Here is a 23,541-nt window from a genome sequence, read left to right on the forward strand (position 1 = left end):
ATCCCACAAAGCGGGACCCCACAAAGCGGGCAAATAAGCGCATACCAGAATATCCCACAAAGCGGGACCCCACAAAGCGGGCAAATCAGCGCATACCCTTTACCATTTCTGGCAAAGGTCCAGACAATCCCACACACCAGAGTACAAGAAGGCAGTTTCAACAATAAGTAGCATATAACGGAAGCACACGCGGAACAACCAAACGTACATGTGCCTTTTCAAAAGCAATGTGATGCAAGGAACAAATCTCTCACAAAAGTATTCATTTTAGGAAAGAAATGAAAGCAAGAGTGTACAGGGATTCCAAGCAATCATAATCAGCTCAATTCCAATAAGAAGATTAGGTGAATTCAAGTATCCAAAGGAAATGGAACAGAATACGCGAAATCGACCAAAGCTCAATTTCGGACAGAATTCCAGTGGCACATCAAACAAATATTTCAGAATAACAGTTATGCTCCAATACCCATAAGAAGACTATGGTCAAACCATATATCAATCTATATTCGGATGGAACAGATTTCATGTGAAACAGGGCTCCCAACACAGAGTTACCTCTGATTTGGTAACACAAGGTCAAAATCACAATCACTCTTTTGCAGAATTTATAGGGTCGGATTCAACAGATAATAGGGTAGGCAATTGAATTCCAAAATTTTCAAACCATATGTCAAAAGAAAGATTTTCAAGTCTAGTTTGAAATAAAATCAGTTTGGTACAATTCAGAATTTTCAACAGGGAGTTTTAGGCGTTTTAGTATCGAAAGGTCAAAAATCTTAAACTCTGTTTTACAGCGTCTATAGGCTCTTTTGAAACAAATTTTTGGGTAAGTATTCGGTGTCCAAAATCTACAAAATCAGTGTCAAAAGAAATACATACGAGTCTAATTTCAAACAAAAATAGTTCCTACCTGAATCCTCATTCTGTACTATAACTTATAGCTGAAACAGTGCTTAGGGGTCAGTTTACCGAAAAACTTTCAGAATCCATGGTTTTATGTCCAAGGAGAGACATATCAGTTTCTAAATAGAAATCTTCCAATTTATTTTGAATCAACATAAAAACAGAGTCTAATACTTCTGTAGGATGGGGTTAGAACACTTGCCTTTGCAAATTTTGACCCGAAGTGACAAGATTAAAGCAAGAACCCTAAAAGCCCCAATTTTCTTTCTCTTCTTCTTCTTCTTCTTCTTCTTCTTCTTCTTCTTCTTCTTCTTCTTCTTCTTCTTCTTTCTTTCTTTCTTTCCCTGATCACCCACGAGCTGCCTCCTCTGCTTCCTTAACAATGAAGGCAGAGAAGCTTAAGCGGTGGAATTTGTCATTTGGTGCATTTTGCAGTTTAGTCCTTGTTTTTATCATATTCACGATTAGGTCCTTAGGGTTTACATATAGGTCCTCAGATTCTTTCTTTTTCTTTTTTTTTTTTTTTTGAACAGATCTCCCAAATCTTAAAAATAAGTTACCTCTGATTCATACTCTATTTCTTTTGTCAATTAAAATAGATGCTTACATTATCACCAAAAATTTATACGAACATTCGGAAATGAGGGGTGTTACACTCTCCCCCCCTTAAAAGAAAAATTTAGTCCTCTAAATTTATCGTACCTCTATTCGATGAAAAGACGAGGATACACCTTTTTCATTTCCTCTTCTAGCTCCCAAGTTGTCTCTTCTCCAGAATGATTTCTCCAATTTACTTGAACCAGTGGGATGACCCGATTCCTTAGGACTTTTTCTTTCTTATCAATAATCTGAATAGGCTCTTCCACATAGGATAAATCTTTATCGAACTCCACCAGCTCAAACTTAATGATGTGAGAAGGGCCATACATATACTTTATAATCATCGAGACATGAAATATATCATGGACATGGCTCAATGCTGGTGGTAAGGCAATCCTATAAGCGACAGAACCAACCCTCTCAAGAACCTCAAAAGGTCCAATAAATCTTGGGCTTAACTTTCCTTTCTTCCCAAACCTTATAATGCCTTTGGAAGGGGAGACTTTTAAGAATACAGAATCTCCGATTTCAAACTCAATATCTCGTCTCCTATTATCGGCATAACTCTTTTGACGACTCTGAGCAGCTTTTAACCTTTTCCTTATAACTTGAATTTTCTCGGTAGTTTCTTGTGCCTTGTCCGGTGCTAACAACTTTCTGTCCCCAACTTCCTCCCAACATATAGGTGTTATGCACTTTCGCCCATATAAAGCTTCATAAGGAGCCATCTGAATACTTGAATGATAACTATTGTTATACGTGAACTCACCAAGTGAAATATCCTTATCCCATTCACCTTTCCAATCCATAACATAGGCTCTAAGCAAATCCTCAAGTGTTTGAATTGTTCTTTCTGACTGACCATCAGTCTGAGGATGATATGCAGTACTAAACTTAACTTTAGTGCCCATAGATTCCTGTAATCTTCTCCAGAATCTAGAGAGAAATCTGGAGTCTCTATCAGAGATGATCTCCTTTGGAATACCATGAAGTCTTACTATTTCATTAACATATAAATCTGCAAGTCTATCAAGCAAATAAGTCATATTAATCGGAAGGAAATGTGCAGATTTTGTTAACCTATCAATGATAACCCAAATAGCATCATGCTTCCTCGAGGTTCTGGGTAGTCCTGAAACAAAATCCATAGTAATAAATTCCCATTTCCATTCAGGTATAACTAAAGGTTGCAGCAACCCTCCAGGTCTTTGGTGTTCTACTTTGATTTGCTGACACGTCAAACATTTTGAAACATACATTGCAATTTCCTTCTTCATGCCTTCCCACCAATAATAACTTTGAAGATCTCTATACATCTTAGTGCTCCTAGGGTGTAGGGCGTACTTTGAAGTATGACTTTCATTTAGGATTTGATTCTTGATATCTAGTTCATTTGGTACACATACTCTCTCCCCAAATCTCAATAGGCCATCCTTTGAAATTTGAAATTGTGGCTTCAATTCCTTTTCTACTTCACTCCTCAAGTAGATTAAGTGTGGATCTCGTAATTGTCCCTCCTTAATTTGTTGCATAAGATCAGACTTCACTTGAATGGAGGCCATCAAAATCATCGAGTCTTGCTCTTTCCTCAAAGCTTTCAAATCAAAATTTTCTTCTATTAGCTTCCATTGCTTCACGACCAGACCAGCCATAAAACTTATAGATTTTCTACTAAGTGCATCAGCTACAACATTGGCCTTGCCCGGGTGATAACGGATGGCACAATCATAATCCTTCAGAAGTTCTATCCATCTTCGCTGCCTCATGTTTAACTCTTTCTGAGTGAAAATATATTTTAAACTCTTGTGATCAGTGAAGATTTCAAACTGTCGACCATACAAATAATGTCTCCAGATCTTTAGAGCAAAAATGATTGCTGCTAATTCCAAATCATGAGTTGGATAATTCAATTCATAACCTTTAAGTTGCCTAGAAGCATAAGCAATTACTCTCCCTTCCTGCATCAAAACACATCCTAGGCCCTTTCTTGAAGCATCAGTATAAACTACAAATCCCTCACTACCACTTGGAATAGTGAGAATAGGGGCACTAGTCAATCTTCTTTTTAACTCTTGAAAGCTTTGCTCTCAATCATCGCCCCATACAAATTTCATATTCTTCTTAGTGAGTTTGGTGAGAGGTTGAGCAATTCGAGAAAATCCCTCCACAAATCTCCTGTAATAACCTGCCATGCCCAAGAAACTTCTAACCTCTGTTACATTTGTTGGTACTTCCCATTCAACTACAGCTTCTATTTTCCTTGGATCAACAGATATACCCTTCCCTGAAATCACATGGCCTAAGAAAGCAACTTCATTCAACCAAAATTCACATTTGCTGAACTTCGCATACAACTTCTTTTCTCTTAGTATGGACAACACATCTCTCAAGTGTTCCTCATGCTCCTGGTTACTCTTTGAATACACCAATATGTCATCAATAAATACAATTACACAGATATCCAAGAGCGGTTGAAATATCCTATTCATTAGTTCCATAAAAGCTGCAGGGGCATTTGTCAAACCAAACGGCATCACCAAGAATTCATAATGACCATATCGAGTTCTGAAAGCTGTTTTTGAAATATCGTCCTCCTTGATCTTTAACTGATAGTAACCTGACCTCAGGTCAATCTTAGAGAATACTTATGCACCCTGCAGTTGATCAAACAAATCATCAATTCTAGGTATTGGATATTTGTTTTTGATGGTCACCTGATTCAATACAAAGCCTCAATGTTCCATCCTTCTTCTTCACTAATAGTACCGGAACACCCCATGGGGACACACTGGGTCGTATGAAACCCTTATCTAATAATTCTTGTATTTGCTTCTTTAATTCTTCTAGCTCAAGTGGTGCCATTCTGTAGGGAGGCTTAGATATTGGGGTGGTACTGGGGACTAGATCAATAGCAAATTCACCCTCTCTATCTAGAGGTAAACCAGGCAAGTCGTCTGGAAATACATCAGGGTATTCTTTGACCACTGAAATTTCATCTAGGTGGGTTTCCTGATTTGAATGCTCCTTTACACACACCACATAACAAAAACAACCTTTTTGCATAAGATGATAAGCTTGAAGTGCGGATATTAAGCAAGGAGGCAAATCATGCTTAATGCCCTCAAAGAAAAATATAGGCTGATCTGGTATGCAGAAAGTAATTATTTTTTTGTAACAATCAATACTAGCGTGATGAGAAGATAACCAATCCATGCCGAGTATAATATCAAAGCCCTGGATCTCTAGGAGAATCAAATCAGCAAGGAATTCGTGGTCTCCAATAGAGATCAAACAAGATGGGTAGACCAAGTTTGTTGCCAATGAATCTCCAACAGCAGTTGTTACATATAACATATAATCCAGGGGTTTAGGTGGAATATCCAAGTGACCAGCAAAGTATTTTGAAACAAACGATAAGTTGGAGCCGGGATCAAACAAAACTTTTGCATTTCTTTTAGAAACATGAAGAATACCTTCCACCACTGATTTAGAAGCTCTAGAATCTTGTTCAGTGATAGCGTATACTCTAGCATGGGCTGAGGGTCTAGGAGACAGTGGCTCTCTTTTCCTGTTCAGTGGGCAATCTTTTATTTGATGACCTAGCTTTCCACAATTAAAACATGCTCCAGTCACCCGAAAACACCGACTTGTCTCATGATTTAATCCGCATTTTTCACATAACTGAGTCCTCACCCATGGTTTCCTTTTCTCAAATCCAGATGTCTTAAACCTCTTGTTACTATATTCGTATTCATTTTCTCTCCTGCTTTCGCTAGTAAATTTGTCCCTTTGGTTCTTGCCAATGATTTCTTGAATTTCCTCCATGTCTCTTTCAATTTTCAAAGCTCTTTCTACCGTATCAGCATATGTTTGTAATTTTAAAGCTGACATTCGGCTTCTTATCGCCGGCCGTAATCCCCTTTCAAACCTTCTTGCCTTTCTAGATTCATCATCAGTCATATGCGTGGCAAACCTGGAGAGCTCAGTAAATTTAGATTCATACTTTGTAACCGTCATACTTCCCTGGATAAGATTCAAGAACTCCAATTCTTTTTGCTCTCTCATGCAATCTGGAAAATATTTGTCGTAAAACTTTTCTTGGTATAACTTCCATGTCATTGGCTCATGTTTGATTTCAGACATCCTCTTAATCATTCTCCACCAGTGTTCAGCTTCTCCTTCCAGCATAAAGGTGGCAAGAAAAACCTTTCGTTCATCAGAGTAACTTAAGGCATCAAATATTTTCTCTATCTGCATCATCCATCGTTCCGCCACCATTGGATCGGACTCACCACTGAAACTGGGAGGACTAAGCTTCTTAAACTGTCCAATTCCCAACCCCGTCTGGTTTGATGTCTTTGTCCCATCATTATTTCCTTGTTGGACAGGTTGTTGTTGTTGTTGCATCACTTGTGCCATAGTCTCCAAAGTCCGCATAATACCACTCAATTGATCAGCAGTAGATGCAACAGGAGAACCAGATGATCTCGTCATCCTCGCTTCCTAAAACATCAAAAGAACATTTTCTTTGATCAATCTCTAATGACAGTCAATAAACCTCAAATAAAGATAATATTCTTAGTGATTCTCAAATCAGGCTCTGATACCACCTCCGTCACACCCCTAAAAATATCCATGATATTTAAAATTTTTTTTTTTTTTTCGTCCCAACTAACCCAGGATCCAAACACACATTTGAGGTCACTAAGAAAACATTCAGATCAAAAATTTCACTTCTATAATCTACCAATTCATAACCCTGTGCAATTCATAAACATAGCACACATCACTCGATAATTTATACAATCTGAACTCAACTCATCAAAATAAAAACCACAATATAAATCCACAGTGGGGAAATCTATGCAGTCACCACAATCATCGATTTACCATAAGTTCATATCATTACACGAATTTAATTTAACATTCCAAAACCCTATACATGAGGGATCCTTTAACTTACACAAAATCCACAGGTTTAGATTCATAGTCACATTTCATTAGATGCAAGGTAGCTTATACACAACTACATATATGCTAACAAAAGTTCTGCCCAACGTCTTCTAAACTTTCCACTGCCTAAGCCCATTCTTAACATTTAAGCAAGCGATACGCTATCCTGAAAAATTTATCAACAAATGGGGTGAGCATAAAGAGCTTAGCAAGTGACTAACATATCCATATCAAAATAGTACAATTTCCAAAGAGATGCAGTTTTCAAACACAAAGCAGAATATACGATTTCGTATACATAATATCATTAGGAGCAGAATCATAATTGTCCTTTTTAATCATACATATTTGGTTCCTGACATATGTGGCATAGAGTAATTGGAGCATATCAGAAACAAAGGAAACATATCGGAGCTTATCAATGGCATTTAAAATGTTCCAAATCACATCAACGACATATGGAACATTACGAAGCAAAATCAACAGTGAATGAATCATTTCAGAGCATATCAAACTCATATGTCATACAGAAGCTCAAACGTCGTCCTTGACGTTGCAATCATATCATAACTATCCAGAGCACGAACAGAAATAACTCACCAAAACTCTGGATGTCATATCAAACATATAGAGGGTGTAGTGGGATCTCAGTCAGAATGTGATTCATCCATTTCTGAATGACCACCTGACAAAAGTCTCCCACGTCTGGGAGCTCCATCCACCCACGTCTAGGTGAAGTCAAAGGGGGCCGGCAGAGCATCGCAGGCTCTAAGCAATATCCCACAAAGCGGGACCCCACAAAGCGGGCAAATAAGCGCATACCAGAATATCCCACAAAGCGGGACCCCACAAAGCGGGCAAATCAGCGCATACCCTTTACCATTTCTGGCAAAGGTCCAGACAATCCCACACACCAGAGTACAAGAAGGCAGTTTCAACAATAAGTAGCATATAACGGAAGCACACGCGGAACAACCAAACGTACATGTGCCTTTTCAAAAGCAATGTGATGCAAGGAACAAATCTCTCACAAAAGTATTCGTTTTAGGAAAGAAATGAAAGCAAGAGTGTACAGGGATTCCAAGCAATCATAATCAACTCAATTCTAATAAGAAGATTAGACGAATTCAAGTATCCAAAGGAAATGGAACAGAATACGCGAAATCGACCAAAGCTCGATTTCGGACAGAATTCCAGTGGCACATCAAACAAATATTTCAGAATAACAATTATGCTCCAATACCCATAAGAAGACTATGGTCAAACCATATATCAATCTATATTCGGATGGAACAGATTTCATGTGAAACAGGGCTCCCAACACAGAGTTACCTCTGATTTGGTAACACAAGGTCAAAATCACAATCACTCTTTTGCAGAATTTATAGGGTCGGATTCAACAGATAATAGGGTAGGCAATTGAATTCCAAAATTTTCAAACCATATGTCAAAAGAAAGATTTTCAAGTCTAGTTTGAAATAAAATCAGTTTGGTACAATTCAGAATTTTCAACAGGGAGTTTTAGGCGTTTTAGTATCGAAAGGTCAAAAATCTTAAACTCTGTTTTACAGCGTCTATAGGCTCTTTTGAAACAAATTTTTGGGTAAGTATTCGGTGTCCAAAATCTACAAAATCGGTGTCAAAAGAAATACATACGAGTCTAATATCAAACAAAAATAGTTCCTGCCTGAATCCTCATTCTGTACTATAACTTATAGCTGAAACAGTGCTTAGGGGTCAGTTTACCGAAAAACTTTCAGAATCCATGGTTTTATGTCCAAGGAGAGACATATCAGTTTCTAAATAGAAATCTTCCAATTTATTTTGAATCAACATAAAAACAGAGTCTAATACTTCTGTAGGATGGGGTTAGAACACTTGCCTTTGCAAATTTTGACCCGAAGTGACAAGATTAAAGCAAGAACCCTAAAAGCCCCAATTTTCTTTCTCTTCTTCTTCTTCTTCTTCTTCTTCTTCTTCTTCTTTCTTTCTTTCTTTCCCTGATCACCCACGAGCTGCCTCCTCTGCTTCCTTAACAACGAAGGCAGAGAAGCTTAAGCGGTGGAATTTGTCATTTGGTGCATTTTGCAGTTTAGTCCTTGTTTTTATCATATTCACGATTAGGTCCTTAGGGTTTACATATAGGTCCTCAGATTCTTTCTTTTTTTTTTTTTTTTTTTTTAACAGATCTCCCAAATCTTAAAAATAAGTTACCTCTGATTCATACTCTATTTCTTTTGTCAATTAAAATAGATGCTTACATTATCACCAAAAATTTATACGAACATTTGGAAATGAGGGGTGTTACAAGCACAATCATAATCCTTCAGAAGTTCTATCCATCTTCGCTGTGTTAGAACCCTTGCAGATTCTAAACTTGGGGTTGATCTATTTAGGGGATCGGCCTCCTTGGAACTCTATAGGGGTTCCTCCCTCCAAGTGTTTCTCAAAGGCTGCAGAAAAGTTTCATCTATTGCTTCAAAAAAGAGGAGGAATATATGGCTATTTATAGGGCTTCGAAACCCTAACTCCTAATAGGACTCCTACTTAAGACTCTTACTTCTAACCAACTCCTAATAGGACTCCTACTCAAGACTCCTATTCCCTTCCAACTCCTAATTCTTCTCTAAGAAAAAACCTCCTACATGAATGTCCCTCTCAATTAGGACTCTCCTAACTAGAGTCCTAACAGAATGTCCCTCTCAATTAGGACTCTCCTAGCTAGAGTCCTAACAGAATGTCCCTCTCAATTAGGACTCTCCTAGCTAAAGTCCTAACAATTTTACATGAATGTCCCTCTCAATTAGGACTCTCCTAGCTAGAGTCCTAACAAACCCGCCCTCTTCAAATCAGCCTTATCCTCGAGGCTGACGATTCATGAATTTTGGAAATTTGATCTTCAAGTCATCATAGTTCTCCAAAGTGGCATCTTCTGTTAGTAGGTTTGCCCACTGTATTAGCAATTCAGTAGTGGATCGTCGTCGTCGAGTCATAATCCGTCGATCAATAATGACACTTGGCTGAGTCTGAAGTCCTCCTTGGGTAGTCATATTTGGTGTGTGGCTATGGGCTATCTCCAAGCACCTATTTACAACTTCTGTCTGGCCGTCGGTTTGTGAGTGATATGCCATACTCCTTTTCAATTTAGTACTCTTATAGTGTAATTCTTTTGAGTCCCAATTGTAATGAGCTACGGAGCTTGGTGCTTCCTCCAATTTTTTTATAATCTTAGTAGTCTCTGAATCTTCCTGCCATTCCATCTTAATATCCTCAAGGAAGTCGCTGGTCGGAAGTGAAATGGCCAAAACGTCAGCTTGCTCGGGTAGCTGCGAAAGCGCATCTGCAAGAACATTCTCTTTCCCCTTTTCGTAAGTTATTTCATAATCAAATCCAAGAAGTTTTGTTACCCAGTTTTGCTGCTCAGGGGATGATATCTTTCACTCCAAAAAGTACTTGAGGCTTTTATGGTCGGTTTTAATTTGAAATCGTCGACCAATCAAGTAGGGTCTCCACCTCGTTGTTGCGCGCACAATGGCGAGCATCTCCTTATCATATGTTGACTTATTTTGATGGGAAGGAGATAATGCCTTGCTAGTGTATGCGAGTGGTCGACCATCTTGCATGAGAATTGCTCCAATTCCAACTCCAGATGCGTCGGCCTCAATAATGAAGGGTCGGTTGAAATCTGGTAGTGTTAGCACCGGCGTCGTCGTCATGGCTGCCTTAAGTTTATCGAAGGCAACGGAGGCTCTGTCCGACCATTGGTGTCACGCCCCTCAAAATATCCATGATTTTTAAAATTTTCGTCACAGACCAATCCAGGATCCAAACTAACGTTTGAGGACACTGAAAACATTCTATTCATATTCACATCCATAAAACCTGTGCAGTTTATAATCATATATCACATCACTCGATAATTCACATTTATGGCAACCCAAGCCAACTTGACAAACATGAACAACATTTATAAATCCACAAGCTAAATAAATTATACAATCAGAACTCCAACTATTCACCACAAGTTCATATCGTCATAAATTAGACTTAACATTCCGAAATTCCAAATAAGAGAGATCTTCTAACACTTTTACACAGTATATCCATTTCGATCATCAGAACAATTCATTACATACAAAATATGCTTATACAACAATAGCATAACAACCAACAGGACTTGCCCATAATCCTGAATAGCTATCCACTGCCTCAGCCCAAATCAAACATCTCGAAGAGTGACAAGCTGACCTGAAAGGTTTATATAACAACGGAGTGAGCCAAAAACGGCTCAGCAAGTGACAAAGCATATTCAGAACAAAAGGAACGGTTTGAAACGAGTAAGGTATCATAATGCAAGGCAGAATACCAGAATTCTCAAGGATACCATCTCAATAGATACCAAATCATACGTATAATGTCATTCATAACATATTTGATCCATAACGAATGGAGCATAGAGTAATTGGAACATATCAATGGCAGATAGGACATTTCAGAACAAATCAGCTCATAGCAAATGGAGCACAGAGTAATTTGGAGCATATCAATGGTAGATAGGACATTTCAGAACATATCAGTTCATAGCAAATTGAGCACAGAGTAATTGGAGCATATCAATGGCAAATATGATATATAAGAACATATCAGTTCATAGCAAATGGAGCACAGCGTAATTGGAGCATATCAGAAGCAAAGGAAACATATCAAGCTTATCAATGGCATATAAAATGTTCCGAAGCATATCAACGGCATATGGAACATTTCGAAACAAAATCATCAGGGAATGAAGCCTTTCAGAGCATATCGGTACACATATCATACAAGAGCTCAAACGTCGTCCTTGACGTTGCAATCATATCAATCTTATCCAGAGTATGAACAGAAACAAACTCACCAAAACTCTGGATGTCATATCAAACACATAGAGGGTGTAGTGGGATCTCAATCAGAATGTGATTCATCCATTTCTGAATGACCACCTGACAAAAGTCTCCCACGTCTGGGAGCTCCATCCACCCATGTCTAGGTGAAGTCAAAGGGGGCCGGCAGAGCATCGCAGGCTCTAATCACATACCCACGTAGCGGGCAACAAGCGCAAACAGAATATCCCTCATAGCGGGACTCCACATAGTGGGCAAATAGCGCATACCCTTTACCATTTCTGGCAAAGGTCCAGACAATCCCACACACCAGAGTACAAAAGGGCAGTTTCAACAACAAGTAGCATATGTCGGAAGCACACGCGGAACAACGAAGCGTACATGTGCCTTTACGAGTCAATCCGAAGTAAGCAATAATATTTCACAAGCATATTCAGATTTGAAAGGAATTGAAAGCAAGGGCACATATGGAATCCAAGGAATCACATATAACTCAATTCAATAAGAAGATTTGATGAATTCAATGTCCAAAGGAATGAAACTAGAATAGGCACATATCGAAAGCAAATGCGGAACAATAGGATATACATGTTCCTATATGAGTCAATACGATATAGCATAAACGTTACACAACAGTTTTCAAGAATGCAATAACTTTAAGGACAAGAACATACAAGAATTCAAAGCAGTAATATAAAGCTCAATTGAATAAGAAAGCTAAAGGATATCAATTTCCAAAGGAATGAAACCAGAATATGAGAAATCGACCAAAGCTCGATTTCTGGCAGAATACAGAAGGCACATTGAACAAATGATTCAAACTATCAAACGTGCTCCAATTTACTCAGAAATAATCATTGGATAATACTTTCAGATAAGACATGCTTCATATGAATTGAACTGTCCAACAGAGAGAGTTACAAATAATTTGGTAAGCAAGTGTCGTAGAACAAAATCTCTGTTGGCAGAATTCCTAATGTCAGATTCAACAGATAGCTGGACAGGTGTTTGGATTCCAAATCTTTCAATCCATATATCAAAGAAAGGTCTACGAGTCTATTTTCCAATGAAATCAGTTTTGAACAAATCAGAGTTTCCAACAAAGACTTATAGGCAGCTCGGTATCAAAAGGTCAGAATATCAGAAGTTGCACAGATTCGAATCGTTACGTCTAAACAGGAGATATATCAAATGCAAGGCTAGAACAATTCAAAGTTCCTCATATTCAAAGCAAATGTAGAGATAAAATTGCAGTGAGGAACGATCAGGATACTTGTAATAGGAAAGATTAGAACAATTACAGGCGGAACGATCGGGAAACTTGCAACAAGAAAAGTTAGAGCAATTATAGGAGAAACGATCAGGGAACTTGAAATAAGAAATATCAGAGCAATTATAGGAGAAACGATCAGGGAACTTGCCTTTCAAATATTTTGATCTGAATATCCAAGGAAGGTGCCAGTCCAATCTTTCTACTTTTCCTCCGTGTCCTCTCACTGTTTCGTTTTGTGCTCCCGTTTTCTTCCTTTCTTCGTAACTACATCACGTGTCGAACATCGAGGCACAGTCACCTGCTCTCTCTCTTACTCTCATTCCTTCTTTTTCTTTCCCAAACGCAGCTGCCACAGCCGCCGCCGCTGCCGCTGCCACAATCGCAACTGCGGTCACCACCGCAGCCCCCTTCCACTGCACTATTTCCTTCTTCCCTTCTCTCGTTCCTACTCTTTCTCTTTCCCAAAAGCAGCTACTGCAGCTACTGCAGCCACCACCGCTGCCGCAGCTACCGCAGCCAACGTCGCAACCGCAGCCGGAGTCGCAGCCACGGCCGCAGCCACCACACTCGCAGCCTCTTCTTCCTCCCCTGCTCTATTTCCTCCTCCTCTTCCAGCTGCAGCTGCCACTGCCGCAGCTGCCACCCCTTCTCCTCTTCCTCTCTTCTTCCTCTCCTTCCCTTTCTCGTCTTCTTCCTTTCCTTCTCTTCTTTCCCAGCCACAGCTGCAGCTGCCATCGCCGCAGCCGCATCCCCTTCTCCTCTTCCTCTCTTCTTCCTCTCCTTCCCTTTCTCTTCTTCTTCCTTTCCTTTTTCTCTTCCTCTTTCCCTGCCACAGCTGCAGCTGCCACAACCGCAGCCGCAGCTACTTCTTTCCCTTCTCCTCTTCCTTCTCCTTCCTTTCTTCTTCTTCTCTCCCCGCTGCAACTGCTGCAGTCGCGGCCGCAGCCACGGCCGCAACCTCTCCCTCCTCCCCTGCTCATCTTCCTCTTCTTCTTCTCTTCCAGCTGCAGCTGCCATCGCCGCAGCTTCAGCCCCCTTCTTCTCCCCGACGAACAGCACCTCCTTTCCTCTGTTTCCTCCTGCAGGAAACAGAGGTGCCGCCTCTTCACCGGCTTCTACTTCTTCTCTTCTTCCTCACCATCTCTTCCTCTCCTTCTCTTCCAGCTGCAGCTGCCACCGCCGCAGCCGCAGCTCCTCCTTTCCCTTCTCTTCTTCCTCTCCTTCCTTTCTTCTTCTTCTCTTCTTCTTCTTCCTCCCCTTCTTCTCCCCGACGTCACACACACCCTCTCCTCTGTTTCCTCTGCAGGAAACAGAGGTATCACAACCTCTTCTCCTGCTTCCTCTTCCTCTTCTCTTCCTTCTTCTTCTTCTTCTCCTCTTCGAACGCCCCACCTCTCCTCTGTTTCCACCTGCAGGAAACAGAGGTGCTGCAGCCCTAGCTGCTGCCACCTCTCACTCCTCTCCCTCTTCCCTCTCTTTTCCCTCTTCTTCTCCTTCTTTTCTTCTCCTCTTCCCTTTTCCTCCCCAACCCCACACACCTCCTCGCTGCAGCCTTGCCGCAGCTATCATCCTCTCTTCTTCTTCTTCTTCTCTTCTCCCTCTTCTTCCTCTCTTCTTCTCCCCACGCCCCACAGCTTCTCGCTGCAGCCACCTCCTCTTCTTCTTCTTCTTCATCTTCTTCTCTTCTCCCTCTTCTTCCTCTCTTCTTCCTCTCTTCTTCCTCCTCTCTTCTTTTCCCTCTTCTTCTTCTTTTCTTCAACCACTCTCCTTCTTCTCCTCATGCCCCACCGCTCTCTCTGTTTCTGGAAAGAAACAGAGTGCGTGGGAGGCGGTGGGATAATACCGAATTTTCGGTTTTTCCTTTTCTTTTTTTTTTTTCTTTTTGCAACTTAGCAGTTTAGTCCTTGTAATTTCTATATTTACATATAGGTCCCCCAATTTACATATAAATCCTTATTAATACATTTTTAAAAGTGGGGGATATTACACTCTCCTCCCCTTAAAAGAAAATTTAGTCCTCTAAATTGGTCATAGCTCAATCGATGAAAAGATGAGGATTATGATTTCTTTATTTCCTCCTCCTACTCTTAAATAATTTCATCAATTCAATACAATTACACAATTTTCCAAGAGTGACCAAAATATTCTCCTTCTTGATTCTCAATAGATGGTAAACCCGACCTTCAATCAATCTTTCAAAAATACTTGCGCACCTGTAATTAATCAAGCAAATCGTTACTTCAGAAAATACTCGTTTTTGATGATCACCTGATTCAATTATCCATAATCAATACAAAGCCTCCATGTTCCATCCATCTTTTTAACTAACACCAGAGCACCCCATGATAAAATATTAAGCCAAATAAAATCCTCATTTAATAATCCTTGTAGTTGTTTTTCTAATTCCACTTACTCAAATGATATCATTCTGCAGAGAGGCTTAGATATAGGGATTGTCCCAAGGACCAAATCAAAAGCAAAATCACATTTGGAGGTAATCCAGGCAAGTCATCCTGGGATACATTAGGCAAGGAGATAAATAATGTCCAATACTCTCAAAATAAAAGATCGGCTGATCAAATATGCAAAAAGTGATCATTTGTTATATACCAATCTATACTGGTATGATAAGAAGATAGCCAATGCATACCAAGTATAATATCATAACTCCAAATCTCTAGGAGAACTAAATCAGCAAAAGTTCAAGTTCTCCAACAAAAATCAGACAAGAGGACCAGATTCAAGTTCGTTATCAAAGAATCTCTAATGATTGTACTTACATATATCACATAATACAGTGGTCTAGGTTGAATACCCAAGTGATAGGCAATATGTTACGAATCAAATCGTAGATAGAACCCATGTTCAAACAAATATTTACATTCTTTCATAAACATACATAATACCTTCGACCACTAATTCAGAAGTCTTAAAATCATATTCAGTGATAGCATACACTCTGACATGGGCTGATGATTTAGGAGGCAGTGACTCTTTCTTCTTGTTCAAAGGGCAAACTTTTATTTTATGATCAAACTTTCCATAAGCAAAATAGGCTCTAGTCACGCATAAACATAAACTTGTTTCATAATTTAACTTGCAATTCACACCTGATTGAGTCTTTTGTGGTGACTTACCATTTCAAATCCAAATGTCTTGACTCTCTTGTTGTTACTTACTGATTCATTTCCAATCATATTTTTATTGGTAAACTTGTTCTTGTCATTCTTGCCATTGATCTTCAAAAATTCTTTTCATTGTTGCCGTCAATAATAAGTCTTTACTTCCAATATAACGTGGCAAAAGAAATCTTTCGAGTATCAGAACAATTTTGTATATCAAATATCTTCTCCATTTGCATCATCCATTTTTCTACCACCAATGAAATTAGGTTCATCATGCTTCTGCTGCGCCACTCTGATTCAATATCCCCAATCAATCCTTTCATTCCCCTTAATTAATCAGAAACAAATGATATAGGAGGACCAAATGTCCTCATCATCCCAAATTCCTAAAATGCAGCAAAGAAAATTTCCACCAATCACTATAGTTCATTAGACCTCAATATATTTTGCACGTCAACATATCAAATATTTCAGTAATCCTCAAACAATGCTATGATACCACCTCTTGTCACGCCCCTCAAAATATCTATGATTTTTAAAATTTTCGTCACAGACCAATCCAGGATCCAAACTAACGTTTGAGGACACTGAAAACATTCTATTCATATTCACATCCATAAAACCTGTGCAGTTTATAATCATATATCACATCACTCGATAATTCACATTTATGGCAACCCAAGCCAACTTGACAAACATGAACAACATTTATAAATCCACAAGCTAAATAAATTATACAATCAGAACTCCAACTATTCACCACAAGTTCATATCGTCATAAATTAGACTTAACATTCCGAAATTCCAAATAAGAGAGATCTTCTAACACTTTTACACAGTATATCCATTTCGATCATCAGAACAATTCATTACATACAAAATATGCTTATACAACAATAGAATAACAACCAACAGGACTTGCCCATAATTCTGAATAGCTATCCACTGCCTCAACCCAAATCAAACATCTCGAAGAGTGACAAGCTGACCTGAAAGGTTTATATAACAACAGAGTGAGCCAAAAACGGCTCAGCAAGTGACAAAGCATATTCAGAACAAAAGGAACGGTTTGAAACGAGTAAGGTATCATAATGCAAGGCAGAATACCAGAATTCTCAAGGATACCATCTCAATAGATACCAAATCATACGTATCATGTCATTCATAACATATTTGATCCATAACGAATGGAGCATAGAGTAATTGGAACATATCAATGGCAGATAGGACATTTCAGAACAAATCAGCTCATAGCAAATGGAGCACAGAGTAATTTGGAGCATATCAATGGTAGATAGGACATTTCAGAACATATCAGTTCATAGCAAATGGAGCACAGAGTAATTGGAGCATATCAATGGCAAATAGGACATATAAGAACATATCAGTTCATAGCAAATGGAGCACAGCGTAATTGGAGCATATCAGAAGCAAAGGAAACATACCAAGCTTATCAATGGCATATAAAATGTTCCGAAGCATATCAACGGCATATGGAACATTTCGAAACAAAATCATCAGGGAATGAAGCCTTTCAGAGCATATCGGTACACATATCGTACAAGAGCTCAAACGTCGTCCTTGACGTTGCAATCATATCAATCTTATCCAGAGTATGAACAGAAACAAACTCACCAAAACTCTGGATGTCATATCAAACACATAGAGGGTGTAGTGGGATCTCAGTCAGAATGTGATTCATCCATTTCTGAATGACCACCTGACAAAAGTCTCCCACGTCTGGGAGCTCCATCCACCCACGTCTAGGTGAAGTCAAAGGGGGCCGGCAGAGCATCGCAGGCTCTAATCACATACCCACGTAGCGGGCAACAAGCGCAAACAGAATATCCCTCAAAGCGGGACCCCACATAGCGGGCAAATAGCGCATACCCTTTACCATTTCTGGCAAAGGTCCAGACAATCCCACACACCAGAGTACAAAAGGGCAGTTTCAACAACAAGTAGCATATGTCGGAAGCACACGCGGAACAACGAAGCGTACATGTGCCTTTACGAGTCAATCCGAAGTAAGCAATAATATTTCACAAGCATATTCAGATTTGAAAGGAATTGAAAGCAAGGGCACATATGGAATCCAAGCAATCACATATAACTCAATTCAATAAGAAGATTTGATGAATTCAATGTCCAAATGAATGAAACTGGAATAGGCACATATCGAAAGCAAATGCGGAACAATAGGATATACATGTGCCTATATGAGTCAATACGATATAGCATAAACGTTACACAACAGTTTTCAAGAATGCAATAACTTTAAGGACAAGAACATACAAGAATTCAAAGCAGTAATATAAAGCTCAATTGAATAAGAAAGCTAAAGGATATCAATTTCCAAAGGAATGAAACCAGAATATGAGAAATCGACCAAAGCTCGATTTCTGGCAGAATACAGAAGGCACATTGAACAAATGATTCAAACTATCAAACGTGCTCCAATTTACTCAGAAATAATCATTGGATAATACTTTCATATAAGACATGCTTCATATGAATTGAACTGTCCAACAGAGAGAGTTACAAATAATTTGGTAAGCAAGTGTCGTAGAACAAAATCTCTGTTGGCAGAATTCCTAATGTCAGATTCAACAGATAGCTGGACAAGTGTTTGGATTCCAAATCTTTCAATCCATATATCAAAGAAAGGTCTACGAGTCTATTTTCCAATGAAATCAGTTTTGAACAAATCAGAGTTTCCAACAAAGACTTATAGGCAGCTCGGTATCAAAAGGTCAGAATATCAGAAGTTGCATAGATTCGAATCGTTACGTCTAAACAGGAGATATATCAAATGCAAGGCTAGAACAATTCAAAGTTCCTCATATTCAAAGCAAATGTAGAGATAAAATTGCAGTGAGGAACGATCAGGATACTTGCAATAGGAAAGATTAGAACAATTACAGGCGGAACGATCAGGAAACTTGCAATAAGAAAAGTTAGAGCAATTATAGGAGAAACGATCAGGGAACTTGAAATAAGAAATATCAGAGTAATTATAGGAGAAACGATCAGGGAACTTGCCTTTCAAATATTTTGATCTGAATATCCAAGGAAGGTGCCAGTCCAATCTTTCTACTTTTCCTCCGTGTCCTCTCTCTGTTTCGTTTTGTGCTCCTGTTTTCTTCCTTTCTTCGTAACTACATCACGTGTCGAACATCGAGGCACAGTCACCTGCTCTCTCTCTTTCTCTCATTCCTTCTTTTTCTTTCCCAAACGCAGCTGCCACAGCCGCCGCCGCTGCCGCTGCCACAATAGCAACTGCGGTCACAACCGCAGCCCCCTTCCACTGCACTATTTCCTTCTTCCCTTCTCTCGTTCCTACTCTTTCTCTTTCCCAAAAGCAGCTACTGCAGCTACTGCAGCCACCACCGCTGCCGCAGCTACCGCAGCCAACGTCGCAGCCGCAGCCGGAGTCGCAGCCACGGCCGCAGCCACCACACTCGCAGCCTCTTCTTCCTCCCCTGCTCTATTTCCTCCTCCTCTTCCAGCTGCAGCTGCCACTGCCGCAGCTGCCACCCCTTCTCCTCTTCCTCTCTTCTTCCTCTCCTTCCCTTTCTCTTCTTCTTCCTTTCCTTCTCTTCTTTCCCAGCCACAGCTGCAGCTGCCATCGCCGCAGCCGCAGCCCCTTCTCCTCTTCCTCTCTTCTTCCTCTCCTTCCCTTTCTCTTCTTCTTCCTTTCCTTTTTCTCTTCCTCTTTCCCTGCCACAGCTGCAGCTGCCACAACCGCAGCCGCAGCTACTTCTTTCCCTTCTCCTCTTCCTTCTCCTTCCTTTCTTCTTCTTCTCTCCCCGCTGCAACTGCTGCAGTCGCGGCCGCAGCCACGGCCGCAACCTCTCCCTCCTCCCCTGCTCATCTTCCTCTTCTTCTTCTCTTCCAGCTGCAGCTGCCATCGCTGCAGCTGCAGCCCCCTTCTTCTCCCCGACGAACAACACCTCCTTTCCTCTGTTTCCTCCTACAGGAAACAGAGGTGCCGCCTCTTCACCCGCTTCTACTTCTTCTCTTCTTCCTCACCATCTCTTCCTCTCCTTCTCTTCCAGCTGCAGCTGCCACCGCCGCAGCCGCAGCTCCTCCTTTCCCTTCTCTTCTTCCTCTCCTTCCTTTCTTCTTCTTCTCTTCTTCTTCTTCCTCCCCTTCTTCTCCCCGACGTCACACACACCCTCTCCTTTGTTTCCTCTGCAGGAAACAGAGGTATCACAACCTCTTCTCCTGCTTCCTCTTCCTCTTCTCTTCCTTCTTCTTCTTCTTCTCCTCTTCGAACGCCCCACCTCTCCTCTGTTTTCACCTGCAGGAAACAGAGGTGCTGCAGCCCTAGCTGCTGCCACCTCTCGCTCCTCTCCCTCTTTCCTCTCTTTTCCCTCTTCTTCTCCTTCTTTTCTTCTCCTCTTCCCTTTTCCTCCCCAACCCCACACACCTCCTCGCTGCAGCCTTGCCGCAGCTATCATCCTCTCTTCTTCTTCTTCTTCTCTTCTCCCTCTTCTTCCTCTCTTCTTCTCCCCACGCCCCACAGCTTCTCGCTGCAGCCCTCGCTGCAGCCACCTCCTCTTCTTCTTCTTCTTCATCTTCTTCTCTTCTCCCTCTTCTTCCTCTCTTCTTCCTCTCTTCTTCCTCCTCTCTTCTTTTCCCTCTTCTTCTTCTTTTCTTCAACCACTCTCCTTCTTCTCCTCACGCCCCACCGCTCTCTCTGTTTCTGGAAAGAAACAGAGTGCGTGGGAGGCGGTGGGATAATACCGAATTTTCGGTTTTTTTTTTTTTTTTTTTTTTTCTTTTTGCAACTTAGCAGTTTAGTCCTTGTAATTTCTATATTTACATATAGGTCCCCCAATTTACATATAAATCCTTATTAATACATTTTTAAAAGTGGGGGATATTACAATTGGAAGACAACTTTTTTCAAAAAAGAAGTAAGTGGTGCACTGATCTCTCCATAGTTTTTCACGAACTTGCAGTAGTAGCCTGTTAAACCCAGAAAGCCATGTAGCAATTTTATGTTCCTCGGGGTCAGCCAATTTTGCATTGCTCCAATTTTGAAGGGGTCTACTGCCACACCTTCCTCTGATATGATATGCCCAAGATATTCCACCGTCTTTTGAAAAAAACAAAAATTCATAGTGGTTATTGTGTGTTCAAAAGGTGGTTTTCGGTATGTCTTCTTCGCATACTCGTATTTGATGATACCCGGATCGAAGGTCCAGCTTTATGAAGATATGTGCTCCCTTTCATCTTGCAACTCATCTACTATTGGAATAGGGTATTTATCCTTGATGGTTATGCCATTGAGAGTTCGGTAATCAACACATAATCGCCATATTCCATCCTTCTTTCGTATGAGGAGCACCGGTGAAGAGTGGGGGCTACAACATGGCCGAATAACTCCTGTTTTGAGCATCTCTTTTACAATTCTTTCTATTTCATCCTTCTAGAGATGTGGACACTGATATGGCTGAGCATTTGCTGGAGATTGGCCTGGAAGAATCGTTATACAATGATCATGCCGATGGGTAAGAGGTAGGTTGCGTAGTTCGTCAAATATATCTGAAAATTCAGCAAGCAAAGGAAGTAGATTTGGATCTTCCAATTTTGTTGGCTCTCCATTAGTTTGCTGCTCAAGTTGTACCAAAAAGCCACTGCATGCTTTATGCAAAACCTTCTTCATTTGTTGTGTGCAAATCATCGTTACGTCGCCCCCACATTTCCCGTGTAGTATCACCTGTTTCTCCTTACTGTAAAATTTCATAATTAGTTTCATAAAATTCCAAGAAAAATCACCTAATGTTGTCAACCATTTAATTCTGAGCATGGCCTCATGATCTTCAAGAGGGAGAAGGAAGAAATCTGCAATTATCTCTTGGTCCTGCAGCAATAGTTTCTCCTGCGGGCGCCTACGATAACACTTCAAAATCCGTCTGTCGGTGACCTTAACATCAAACCTGCAACGATTCTTGATAGGTAATGCCATTCGGATAGCAACCTTACTGTTTAGGATATTATTAGTGCTGCCCGTATTGATGAAAACAGTGATCAGTTGTTGTTTGAGAAGGCCTCCAACTTTCATCATTTGCGGGTTTGAGTAGCCGGCTAGTGCATGTACCGTAACTTTGATCGGTTGTGGCTCTTCTTCTACACCTTCTTCTTTATGTTCATTGCTCTCTTCTGGATGTTCAATGACCTCTTCTTCTACTGGTTCAATGATAAAAAGTCTCCCTTTACTACAGCGATGCTCATGGCTCCACGGCTCGTCGCAATGCCAACATAACCCCTTCGCAGATCGCTCCTGAAGCTCTTATCTTGTCAACCTTTTTGGTGCAGGGACTCGGTCAATAGTAGGGGGGGCTAAGGGCTTCAATATTACTAGTTGAGAAGTGACCCTAGTCCTTCGAGCTTCATGGTTCAATTGCTCCTCTTGATGTCATGCGAAAGAGATGGCTGCCATAAGCGTGTACGGTTGTCGCGCTTTAACTTCTCCTCGGATCTCCGGCTTCAAGCCCTCAATAAAGGTCCTCAATAGCTATTTTTGAGACCAATCAAGAGTTTGATTAGATAACCATTCAAACCTGGTTTGGTACTCCAGAATGGTGGAGGTTTGTCGGATCTTTGCTAGTTGTCCGTCAATATTCTCGTAATCGGTTGGTCTGAAGCGGATCAGCAGTCCTTCTTTGAATTGTTGCCATGAAAGGACTCCATAAGTATGTTCAAACCAGTCAAACCACTGTATAGCATCCCCTTCAAGATGTATAGCTGCAATTTTCACCATAGATGTATCCGCGGTTTTGTGGTACCGAAAATATCGCTCCGCGTGCAAGATCCAACCAATCGGGTCTCCTTCTTCCCATCTAGGGAAGTCCACCCTTATGCGTGGATAGTTGGGATCGATTATAGAGCCTCCCCTCCCTTGGAACTCATCTCTTCGGGCCTGGTGCGATTGGGCAAAGCTCGCTCCGTGATATGATTTTTTCGGGCTTAGTAGTCGGCCCAATCTGAGTTCGGTAAAGAGCGTCCGAATCTTATCCTCCATTTGCGCCTCCAAGGCTTTGAATTTAGCATCGATTGCCTCCTTAGATGCCATAGTATATGCCTCCAAATCTATGATGTTGAGATCTCTCTTTTGTTGTCAGGTTAAAGGCATGTATAGGTTGAGAGAAGTGATGGTCGAAAGGGTTGGTGGATCGGTGGATGTAGGCTACGATTTAGGCTTGTTTTGTGACTGTTTTGGGTGCAGTTTGAGGGTGCGATTTGGTGGAGTTTTAGGGCTGTGGATGAAAGTTTTGGATCTGTGGTAGATGGCAGCAAAGGATTGAGAGAAATCAGTGGAAGTTGCAGCAAGTATCTGCTGTCTTGTAAGAGCAGAATTGTCGTCGAAGAAACAGCGGTTTCTCGACGTAATTTCCATCAAAAACTTGAGAGAATTGAGGAGGGAATTGATAGCAAAATCACATTTTATATGACAGCAAGGATGACTAATTTAATCAAGAAAATTTCGGCAGTATAATAGCATGGAAATTGGTGCAAGTTGCGATAGCAGAATTATCATCGAAAAATTTCAGCAGTTTACGATGAAAATTTATAGCAACACAAAAATCGGTTTTAGAGATGAATTCCTCAATAGATCAATCTTAGATGGAAGCCAAGATGATCTATAAAGTGTATAAGAAATTTCATTCAAGAAAGATTGCAAATAGATGGGTTAAGGCAACAATATGCGGTTGAAATTTCCTGCAGCATAGATTTTTAAGTATAGCATATTAGACGTAAAAGATCATAAGTTTATATTGAGAATTTTTTGATGAAA

General features: G+C 40.5%; 1 long non-coding RNA gene across 1 annotated transcript; it reads right to left on the reverse strand.

Moving 5' to 3' along the window:
- Positions 1-10,403: 10,403 nt before the first annotated feature.
- On the reverse strand, positions 10,404-20,761 carry LOC135623773 (uncharacterized). The gene is made up of 2 exons (XR_010491480.1): positions 12,758-20,761; positions 10,404-10,704 (listed from the first exon to the last, which is right to left on the reverse strand). It is a non-coding gene; the product is annotated as an uncharacterized LOC135623773 (long non-coding RNA).
- Positions 20,762-23,541: the final 2,780 nt, after the last annotated feature.

This window comes from Musa acuminata, chromosome BXJ1-3 (genome assembly GCF_036884655.1).
Source record: "Musa acuminata AAA Group cultivar baxijiao chromosome BXJ1-3, Cavendish_Baxijiao_AAA, whole genome shotgun sequence".
Taxonomy (NCBI): Eukaryota; Viridiplantae; Streptophyta; class Magnoliopsida; order Zingiberales; family Musaceae; genus Musa; species Musa acuminata.